This window comes from Phoca vitulina, unplaced genomic scaffold (genome assembly GCF_004348235.1).
Source record: "Phoca vitulina isolate PV1807 unplaced genomic scaffold, GSC_HSeal_1.0 scaffold25, whole genome shotgun sequence".
NCBI lineage: Eukaryota > Metazoa > Chordata > Mammalia > Carnivora > Phocidae > Phoca > Phoca vitulina.
Genome location: NW_022589728.1, coordinates 15038618 through 15049753, shown reverse-complemented (window position 1 = coordinate 15049753; position 11136 = coordinate 15038618). Strand labels below are relative to the sequence as shown.

The window sequence follows — 11136 nt, the reverse complement described above, 5'->3', positions numbered from 1 at the left end:
TAGATAAAATGAAAATATGCTAAAATAGGAATGATAGACTGTACATACAAATGAGCACACTGGGGGCTTCCCTGCAGGAGAAAAGAAAAGCCTCCCTCTTGTCAGCATTGCCATTTTTTTTATGTAGCAAGGGAAAAGGCAACGTTAGCAAACAAAAATTGCCTTTCACTTTGCCAACAAGATAGAATGAAATTTCAATGAAAATGACTGGAAAATGTACATGATTGATGCTAAATTTGCAAAAATTCCAAAGATATGGGTACAGTTTGTCATCAAAAATGATGTAGAAATCTTTTTGTTTTGTCAGAAAAATTATGCAAAGAAAAAATTGCCAATTTTCCTCCTCCAGCTCTTGTCCTTGCTTCTTCTAGAATCTGTTTGCTTTTTGAAGAAAAGAGACAGGAATATTTTTACTTTAAAATCTTTTATTTTGCTAATCACTAAGAATGTGTGGCAGACATGTTTCCGTGGGAGCTTTCATGAAGATAATGGGCCTGCATCTGTCCCTCAGAGCATTGGAGGAGGACCAAAGGAGGAGCCGTACATGAAAGCCCTTTGCAAACTTCAAAATGCCCCCAAAATGTTCATTTTCCTTATTAGCTAAATGCCGACTTAGATACATTTAAATACTGTTTGTGGAAAAGAAAATGAGATTCTAAACTCTAAATCAAAGGGAAATTAGATAGCCTTAAAAGTGGGGATGGGAGATAAGGAAAAAACAAAACACGCTTTTACTAACATTTAGAGATCAGGCCTATACTCAATCCTTATCTTTTATAACAAGAGCAACTCACTTTTTCCCCCCCCACAGACCAGTAAAGCAGACACTCGTATATCTGAGTCTTCTCTGAAAGTCCAGCCCTTATAACAGAGGAGGTTCATAAACACATATTCAATGAATGAATGAATGGTCACTGATGAACTAGGTACAGAGTTCTTTTTTTTTTTTACTTGCTATAGTTTATTTAATCTTTATGTTAAACATATGAAATAGGCTTATCCTCAATTTTTGATAAGAAAACTGAAACTTGGAAAGGTACTCGTCGTGTTATGGGTACTGTTGTAAGCATTTCACATAACTATATTGTTTAAACTTTGTTGCAATCCTATGGGGTGAGCTCTATTATCCCCATTTAAAGATAAGAAAACTGATACAGAAAGAAGTAAAAATACTTGCCCAACCAAGGGGGTCCCACTAAGCAGGATTCTGATCCTAGATGTCTGACCCCAGAGACATACTTTTGTTTTTTAAAGATTTATTTATTTATTTTAGGGAGAGAGAGAGAGAGGGAGAGAGAGCATGAACAGCAGGAAGGGCAGAGGGAGAGGGAGAGAGAATCTCAAACAGACTCCTGGTTGAGTGCTGAGCCCCACACGGGGCTCGATCTCATGACACTGAGATCATGACCTGAACTGGAACCAAGAGTCCACCACTTAACTGACTCTGCCACCCAGGCGCCAAGCCTCCCCGCCCCCCCAACCCCAGAGATACACTTTCAACGTGGCTATTATTCTGCCTTGCCTGCTGAGGGCATGCAGTAAGAATGTGGTACGGACCAGATTTTGTATCCAACTCTGCTTGACTCCAAAACTCCAAAATGATCTCTTTCCATTCCATATATGGAAGAATATTTTCAAAGTTGCCAAAACAGGAGGTTGGAGCAAAAAAGAGTTGGAGGATTGGGAAAATCTTGGTAGGAAAAAATTGAAATTGATTTTGGCGGTTTTGCTGAAGGTGCTCAGGAGCCAGAGAGGAAGGAAGCACTGACATGAAGGCAATTCACCAGACCCAGGAGAGACTCTGAATTCCATCACTTGTAAGTGGGTGAAATTGAACATCTTCATTCAATAGACCTAAGACTCAGTTCTTCAAATGAGAAAACCAAACAAAATAGTAAAACAGATGCTATGCAACTCAGTTTTTTGCCAGTGTAACTAGACATATGAACTTAGAAAGTGTCACTGTTAGAGTGGCAGTATGGTTTCACTCTTTTATAGGAACAATTGGCCAAATTTGGACAGAAATAAATCATGTCTTGTTTGGTGGGAAGGAGCATGTGATGTTCAATTTTGTTTCATTTGAAGGTTCTTCTGAAAATCAGCTACACTCTACAGTTAGACCATAGGGTCATCCTCTTATTTTTTTTTTTAAATAAATACAGACTGCTCTAGAGTAAAGATCATTAAAAATTCAATCTTTTGGTTTCTAAATCAGATACAAGGAATTACTTAAAGAAATAAGGGATTATAACAATGAGAGCGATTTCAGAAACATGTTTAATCCAATCTTGTGTCTTTTCTCTAAATGTATTTGAGCTGGTTCAACCTATGAATCCTTTCAATCAACTAGAGTCTACTGAATACTCACCGTATAACAATAACACTTACTGAACAATGCTATGTGTCATGTACAGTGCTAAACTTAATTTGGATTAACTCATTAAATCTACATAATAACCCTCAGGAAGGGTGCTTTTATTACTACCATTTCACACATAAAGAGACTGGAACACAAAGAGGTTAAGGGACTATCCAAGAACACAGAAGTCATAAGTAGTCAGGCCAAGCTTAAAACCAGGTGTGTATAACTCCAGAGCCCATGAGACTAATTCCAAGCCATAGAGAAACTGTATCTGGGGCTATGTTAATTTGTAAAAATTCATTATTTAGATATAATATTAAGTTTACAGAAAACTTGAAAGAATATGAATAGTACAAAGAACACCATTATACCATGTATATGATTCATCTATTAAAATTTTACTCAATTTCTTTGTCATTTGCACAATTTCTTTGTCATTTGCCCAAGGAAGAAATAAAGGAAGAAAGGAAGGAAGAAGAAAAGAAAGATGGATAAATAGATAGATGATAGAAGACATATAGATAGATCAGTAGATCCATTGATCTATAGATTGAGCAAGATAGATACAATAGGTAAGGAGATGGGTAAGTAGGTAGATGGATAGACAGGTGGGTGGATGGATGGATATAAATTTATAGATATATATATATATCATTTTTTTCCTGACTCTAGAGAATGAACAGCATATGTTAGGGCCCATTATCCCCATATACTTCAGTGTCTAATTCTTAAGAAGAGGATATTTTCTCACATAAACTACAGTACAGTTATGAACCTCAGTAAAATTAACATTGATAGGATACTATTTTCTAATCTACTGTCTGTACTCCAATTTTGTCAAGTGACCCAATAATGTCCTTCAAGAGCATTTTTCCCTCTCCCGTGCAAGGTTCAGTCTAGAGTCAAGTAATGCATTTTATTATTATGTCTCTTTAGCCTACTTTAATCTAAAACATTTCCACAACCTTTCTTTGTCTTTTATGACATTGACAAGTTTGAAGGAAACTCCTTTTTTTTACATTGAGATATTCTTCATTTTGGGTTTATGTGATGTTTCCTTATGATTAAATTCAGCTAATGCATTCCAGGTTGGATAATACATAAGTGATGTTGTGTCCTCCTCAAGTTATCACATCTGGAGGCACATCATGTCCATCTGTCCTTCCCTGTTGTTAATTTGGATCACCCAGTCAAGGTTTGTCTGATTTCACCATTATATATTGCTACTATGCAGTTGCTTATTATATAGAAATTAAACTGTATATAAATATATATATAAATAATACTCAGTATATAGCTATAATACAGTTAGTATTATGTTGGTACTGTTTTTCCTCTTACAACTACAAGCAGTCTGTGTGGAGATACTTAATACCATACAAATATCTTGCTTCATCAAAATTTCCCTCTGGATTAATGACTCTTGTCTGATCCAATCTTTAGCAAGATGGGTGCAAAATAGTGATTTTCTAACTCCAGCACTTCCTCCATTTTTATGAGTAGGCACTTGAGATTCTACTGTAAGTAAGAACCCTGCCTTTTCCTCCATTTGTTTATTTTTTTTTGACGTGAACTTACAATTTTTTTTTTCATTTTTCAATGGCTTATTACTGTACTAATTGTTTTCGTGCTCAGATTGCCTAAGATGTGGTTAGTAGGGGTCACTTAGAGTTGTTCCCATGTCCTTGTAATATGTCCCACCAGTTTATTTATTTGGAGCAGGGGGTGGGCACTTTCTTATTTTCTAGATAACAAGATAGTCCCAATTCATCCTGTAGTTACTGTGTCCCAGCCCTGAAATCAGCCATTTCTTCAAGGAATCTTAATTGCTTTTCATAGGGAATAGTACAAGGCACAAGACACTAGTATGATAGGATTTTTTGTTTAATCTTTTATCATTCTTTCAGGTAGAATTTCTAAAAAATGTTTAAAACTCTCAGGCATCTTCCACTAGTTAGACCATGAACTCTCTCACGTATGTGGGACTTTCATCAGGTCTTGAAGGAGTCCTAGGTAGATAATGGAGAAAAAAAAAAAGGAATGAAGAGCGTTCTCAGTTCCATTCCTAAAATTTTCAAGTGGGAAATCCTCAACCCTGAACATCAAGAAATTATTTTTTAGAACTCTTAAGCCAAATGTATTGTGAAGAAATTTCAAAATTTTTCAGTGGAAACTAGTTTTACAAGATCCTCTTTGAAAAAGGCACTGTGGTCAAGTTTAGGCAATGCCGCTTACCAATGTGCCCGCCCCACACAAATGAGCAGTACATGTTAGTAAGTTAAAGACTCTGTTAAGTCCTGCATTAGAGACAACTGGTTAGTGTTAACCCAGTATTGCCACATTCACTCGAGCCCCCTCAGTAACACCCGTTATCATCATTCAAAGCATTGTCTGAGAATGTTAACTTGCATATTTGAAGTGGATATTGAGTAGCCTTTCAGGTCTGTCCTCTTCTCCTCCATAGCCCTCTCTACAGCTCTTAGGAATTGCTTTGCAACCAGTTATTTGCTTATCAAACTGTTCCATTTGACAAAAAGGTCCTAGAGGACAGAAATTTGTTGTTTTCAACATTTGCCGTTTCTGCTACAGTACCTGGTACTTAACAGGCATTCGAAAAGTGTTAAATTGAAGCATTGAATTGCCTGAGAGATACCAAATTTACTTGAAATTTTATCTTAGTTCGGAAGCTGCTCTTCCCTCACCTCTATCGCCATTCAGTGAATTATTTTGAAATTAATTTTACCTGGAAACCATAACACTTACTCTCCTTTACCTTAGAATAGATGCCCCGTTGAAAAACAAAGCAAAGCATAAGTTGAGAGTTCTTGAGTTGCTTGGAGCAGTGAGGTTTTAAGGGGTGTGGCCCCCACCTGCTTCTTACCGGTGACTGAGTTGAGCCCAAGTGCAAAACAATGTGTCCGTCACTTCAGTCTTCTCATCCCTCTTCCCGGTGCTGGAAGTTTCGTAGTAAATAAGTTACCCCCTTCTCTCCTGGAGCTAGTATTCTAGTGGGTGAAGACAAATGAAAACAAAGTGAGCAAATAAGCAAACAAGAAAACTCCCAGAGCCTTAAAGCATTTTGAAGACAGTAAAACAACGTAATAAGATAGAGGGTAAGCGAGTGGGATTAAAACTTCAAGGAGAAGTCAACCCTATGAAAACCTGGGAGCTGAGAATCTTAGGAAGAGGGGCTGGCTCAGCAAGTGCAAATGCCTTGAGGCAGGAAGGGGGTGTGGAGGGCTGAGCACCAGAAGTGGCCCGGTGACAACGAGGCACGGGCATCACGTGACATTCCCCGGCTGTGGCTGGACACTCTTAGCAGCATCTTCTGAAGGAGGAGTGCAGGAAGGAGGAGGGAGGAAAAGATAAAGAAAGGTCTGAGAGCTGTGAAGAACAGCAATAAAAAAAGGAAGTACGGTTTTAAAGTTAAGCGATGGATGATAATGTACCGAATCTAAGTGAGCAACACGATCGGAAAAGAGTACTGCTGCCTTAGCGGCTTATACCTCCAATCTCCTCGCTTCCTCTCCTTTGGCTTTTCCCTTTGTCTTCCACCGTCAATGCCTTATCTTCTGTGTGTCTCCCCCAGGCCCCCTCCTGGCTGATCAGGTCTCTCTCTTCTATTTTTGCTCTCCCTCTTCTCCCTTCACCTTTGCTTATGCCTCTTGTGGGTCCTAGCTTCCCCCTCAGCTCGCGTTTCTCATTCATACTAATTTATTTGACAAACCTTCACCAAATCACTTCTATAGCCAGTCACTCTCCTTAGTACCTGGAGGAGAGACTAAGATGAATTAGCTCTAGTCCTCCTTGACCTCAAGGAACTTGTGGGCTTCTAGGGGAGGCGGATGAACACATTATTCCAATGCAGTGTGTGCTATATAAAGGAATAGACACGTAGATGGCCCTTCACTGCCATAGTTCTTCTCTGCCTCAAGCAGTCATAATATAGCAAGAGTCTCCTGACATTCCTGCTTTTAGCTCTCTGCCCTAAAATCTATTTCACATGCTGCCTTAAAATTAATCTCCCTGAAACACTGCTCTTGTGAATTTTGTAGTAAGACAGAAATGGGTTCAAAATATGTCCCCACAAATAGAAACTTAAGTGTCTTGTGGGATCCTGCATAAGATCCTGGGACAGAAAAAGAAGAAGGATATCAGTGAAGAAACTGATGAAAGTCAAAAAGGTCCACTTACCCATGTTAATTTCCTGGTTGATAATTGTTGTATGGTGAAGTAATGCCAGGAGAAGCAAGATGAGAGGTCTGTGGGAACTCTATGATTTTTGCAACTCTCCTGTAAGCCTAATACTTATTAAAAATATTAGTTAAATATTAGTTAACATTAGCTAGCTAATACTAGTGAATATTAAGGGGGTTTTTTTAGAAGAAAGAATGCACATCATTGAAAATGTTCAGGGACAGGAAAAAAAAAATAGAGTATTTCTAGTGACTTTGTCTTAATAGCCACTAGATGATGACCACAAAAGTCAGGGCATGCTGCCTCTGACCAAGAGAGGGGAAATATGATCAGAGAGGAGCCATGTCCTCTGCCTGATTGTGCCCACATGTGTATTGGTTTCATGATAATTCTTAAATTGTGCATATACATTCTAATGTCCTTCTGAATGAGTATTGGGCCTGATAGTATTAAGTAAATACACAAATTATGTATCATTCAAAAATAAATATATGCTCCAGCACTAGCAAGCTGGGCAAATTACTTTGTCACTCAATTGGTTGTCATAAGGATTCAATGAAATAATGTATAAAACACTTAACATGAGCTTGGCCAATAATAATAAATGCTAGCTTGCATTGCATATAGAGATATATATTTTATTTTATTGCACAATAGTAACAAAACTAACCATAAAGAGAGAAGAAATGATCATCTCAAGCCAGAAGTAAACCACTTTATTATCATCATTATTACTGTTATTGTTATTATGGTGTTAAAGTAATAATAGCTAAGAATTATTGAACTAATACTATGCTTCAGAAGCTTCAGAACTAGAGCTAGTTCTAAGAGGTCCCAGGAATCTAGATGTTTAATTTTGTAAGTGATTCTCCACATTTTCAAGTGATTAGTGGATCGCACTTGGAGAAAACAGAGCTCTGGCAGTGAATTGTATAAGACTGTTGAATCACAGACCTGTACCTCTGAAACAAATAATACATTATATGTTAAAAAAAAAAAAAGAAGAAGAAGATAGTAGGAAGGGAAAAATGAAGGGAGTGAAGTTGGAGGGGGAGACGAACCATGAGAGACTATGGACTCTGAAAAACAAACTGAGGGTTCTAGAGGGGAGGGGGGTGGGGCGATGGGTTAGCCTGGTGATGGGTATTAAAGAGGGCACGTATTGAATGGAGCACTGGGTGTTATACGCAAACAATGAATCATGGAACACTACATCAAAAACTAATGATGTAATGTATGGTGATTAACATAACATAATAAAAGAAAAGAAAAGAAAAAGAAAACAGAGCTCTGGCAGCACTATCCCATAGAAATAGTATGCAAGGGTTTTAACACGTAGGTTTTATTATTATTCAAGTATGGCAAGGCCAACAAATCAGAAAATTACTGCCATTGAATCACAGATCCCAAGAAGATGGGGCATGCCATTCCATGGGGCGGGGGGGGGGGGGGGCACATGGGGAAGTACCAAGGTCAGTCAGGTGGCCAGGAGAAGGGGGCAAAATGTGGGCAAGAGCCCTTATTGTGGTTTGCACAGGGAGTAGGAGAAGCAGGGTAGGCAGTCTTAAATTCGGCTAATTTGAACAATTTCCATGGGCTCTGGGGCATAGGGTCTTTCCCTCGTTGTCTGGTACCTGGTCCTAGGATGATTAGGGCAGGTGAATAGTGGCTTGGAGTATGAGAGCCCAGTAAAGAAGGTGGCTGGGGATATGGGCTCTGGGTTGGTTGCTTTGCTTATGGAAGGTGCTCTCATACTGCTATCTCTAGAAATTGGCTAGTCCTGGAAGATGCAGTCTCTTTAGAGTTAACAAGGCACAGATGTCAAGCATCAAAAACAGAAACTAGAAATTGTGATTATTAAAGCGAGCCATAGATGTAATTTTAAATTTCCTAGTAGCCATTTTTAAAGAGAAAAAAAAAAAAAAAGGATCTTAAATACTATCATTTCAACATGTAAGTGATACAAAAACTATTAATGATATTTTATGGGGTTTTTTTAAAGATTTTATTTATTTGACGGAGAGAGACACAGCAAGAGAGGGAACACAAGCAGGGGGAGTGGGAGAGGGAGAAGCAGGCTTCCCGCGGAGCAGGGAGCCCGATGCAGGACTCCATCCCAGGACCCTGGGACCATGACCTGAGGCAAAGGCAGATGCTTAACGACTGAGCCACCCAGGCACCCCTGATATTTTGTTTTTAACATTAAATCTTAAAATCCACTATATATATGCTGTACTTAAAGCATGTGATTTTGACTAGATGCATTTCAAGTGCTCAATAGCCACACGTGGTTAGTGGATACTCTGTTGGAGAGTGCAGCACTAGAGAGCCATAGAAGAATTCATTGAGGTTGATGGAGACTTAAGAGAATCTCTGAGTATCTGTTTGCTGGTGGCAGCCATGTGATTCATTAAAGTGGTCTCTATCTTCTGACCCCCGACCCCGCCTCAGCATATTATCAACACTGCTCTTGTCTTTTGCTAGCCCACTCTCCTGTCCTCCCCCTCATTACCACATCCCCCATCACTGCTGTCACCTTCTCATTCCCTGTCTCTCCCTATTAGTCATCTGTCCTGGGTTAGACAAAGGAAAAATACTACTAGTGCTTTTTTCAGGTTGCTATCATATCAATATCTGCTCCTAGGGAAGGGGCTGGGAGAGATCTTGGTGGAGAGAAGGATGTCAGAAGAATTTCCAAGCAGGCTTAAGGTGCGAAAAAATAAAAATAAAGGAAAGGTAACCATGGGCCCTGTATTAGCTGCTATAAACACAAACAACAACGCTTACCCAACCATAAAACTTCTTACTTGGTGATTTGGATAGAAACAAAATGGGGTGGGAGAAGTTGTTTTGTTATTTAAATCTATACATCAGTTAAATGATCACAATGGAAAAAAACTGAAAGAGCAATCTATATTATTTTAAAGGGTAAACATTTTTAAAAACAAACAAACAAGTAGCTTGCTGGTCTAAAAAAACCCATAACTTTATCATCATGTCTGCTTTTTATTTTGATGAGATACTTTTCCCCATGATCATTTGGAAGTTTAATCAGCTCTCTTGAGAAAATCTAATACAATTCAACCAGTTTTAATGCCCAAATAAGCAAGGTGCACACAGCATTTCCCAACCTAGACACCATGTGACAAACTAACTTCTCCTAGACAATATTCCCTTGGTTCCAAGCTCACTCATCCTTGATCTCTATTTTTAAGGTGTAAATCTGGCACCCAGGAAAGTGAGAAATATGTAGCTTTGTCCTGAGCCAGGAATCCTGTGAATATGTCTCAGGCAAGATAATCTACAGAGCTCAGAACACGCCCTGCGACCTGAGAGATGCTCCTCCTGTCTTCGCCGTTTCCTATAAATAGTGGTTGACTACTGAACTTCACAGAAAATGTCAGCTCCAGCGACATTTTCCAGGACTAAGAATTTAGGTCTACCTGAATTTCTTCTTGAAGTTTTATAAAAGATTACTTAAAATAAGGCTACGCATGATAATGGACACTTTAACTTCAGCTAGCGTGTGGCAACAGAAAAAAAACATCTTGTTAACATTGTTATTTTCAATCAAGTTACTCCTCATGAACACTTCTGGCAAAATTCCCTGAAAGGATAGAATGAATTTGTATTTTAAATGATCCTGAAAAATACACGTCGCTGCTTCTTATAAAGTATTAGCTAAAGTGCTCACTGGTGATAGGACAATGGGAAACAAAAAAAATGTGACTTAGTTCTCATTCTCAATTGCTCAAGTGATCTAGAAGGAAGGGATGTTTCAAAAGATTTCTCAGAAATGCTCCACATCCAGGGTCTCAAATAAAATCGCTAATTTGTCTTCAAAACACCAGTTTGCACTGATGGAATATCTCTGTCTGATAAAAGGCCACAACCCAGTACAAGGTAATCATTAGGGAGACATTATTATTATTTTGCTAATTAGTCAAAAATCATTGGCTTTCCCGTGGCTTCTTCCTGCTGAGCAATCATTTGATCTTGCTTATGTTGACAAACACACACGTCACCAATTCTGCCTCATTTATCCTTTGACAGGGACGGTGTTTGCTTCTCCGTGTGTAAAGAGAGGAAAACTAAGCAAAGGCAAACAGGCAACAGGAACCACGGGATAACTCAGACTCATTTTCTTACAAACAAACAAACAAAAAATAAACAGTGCAACACCTTGTTTTCTAACAAACTGGCTTTTGCGTGCTCTGGCAAGTGACAACATGGATTTTATATCCCTTAAGAACAAACCAAATCAGGAAGTGAGGAAAATTGGTGTACTTAATATTGAGAGAAGAAGCAATTGATAACCTAGCAAAAGACTGAAAAATCTTATTAAATAGTCAAAGATGTGGAATGATCTTTTTTCTATTTGAATTAATAATATTGAGCATACTTTCGGCTAGAAAAAGATAAAAAGGACTTTCTTGCCTCTATTTGGTTAAAATATAAGAAAAATGTTACATTCTGTGTAAGACAGACTTTCAAATTCAGTGTGACGATCATTTGAAATTCCAATCAGGCTGCTTAGATTCTGTTGCTAAAAAAAAAAAAAAAAAAAAAAAAAAAAA

At 38.3% G+C, this 11136-nt stretch overlaps 1 long non-coding RNA gene across 1 annotated transcript in view; it reads right to left on the bottom strand.

Moving 5' to 3' along the window:
• Window positions 1–5089: 5089 nt before the first annotated feature.
• LOC116642964 overlaps window positions 5090–11136 on the bottom strand; it is a 40625-nt gene continuing 34578 nt past the window's right edge. Inside the window, exon 4 of the long non-coding RNA XR_004301459.1 lies at window positions 5090–5367. This is a non-coding gene — a long non-coding RNA (uncharacterized LOC116642964). The remainder of the gene's footprint in view (window positions 5368–11136) is intronic.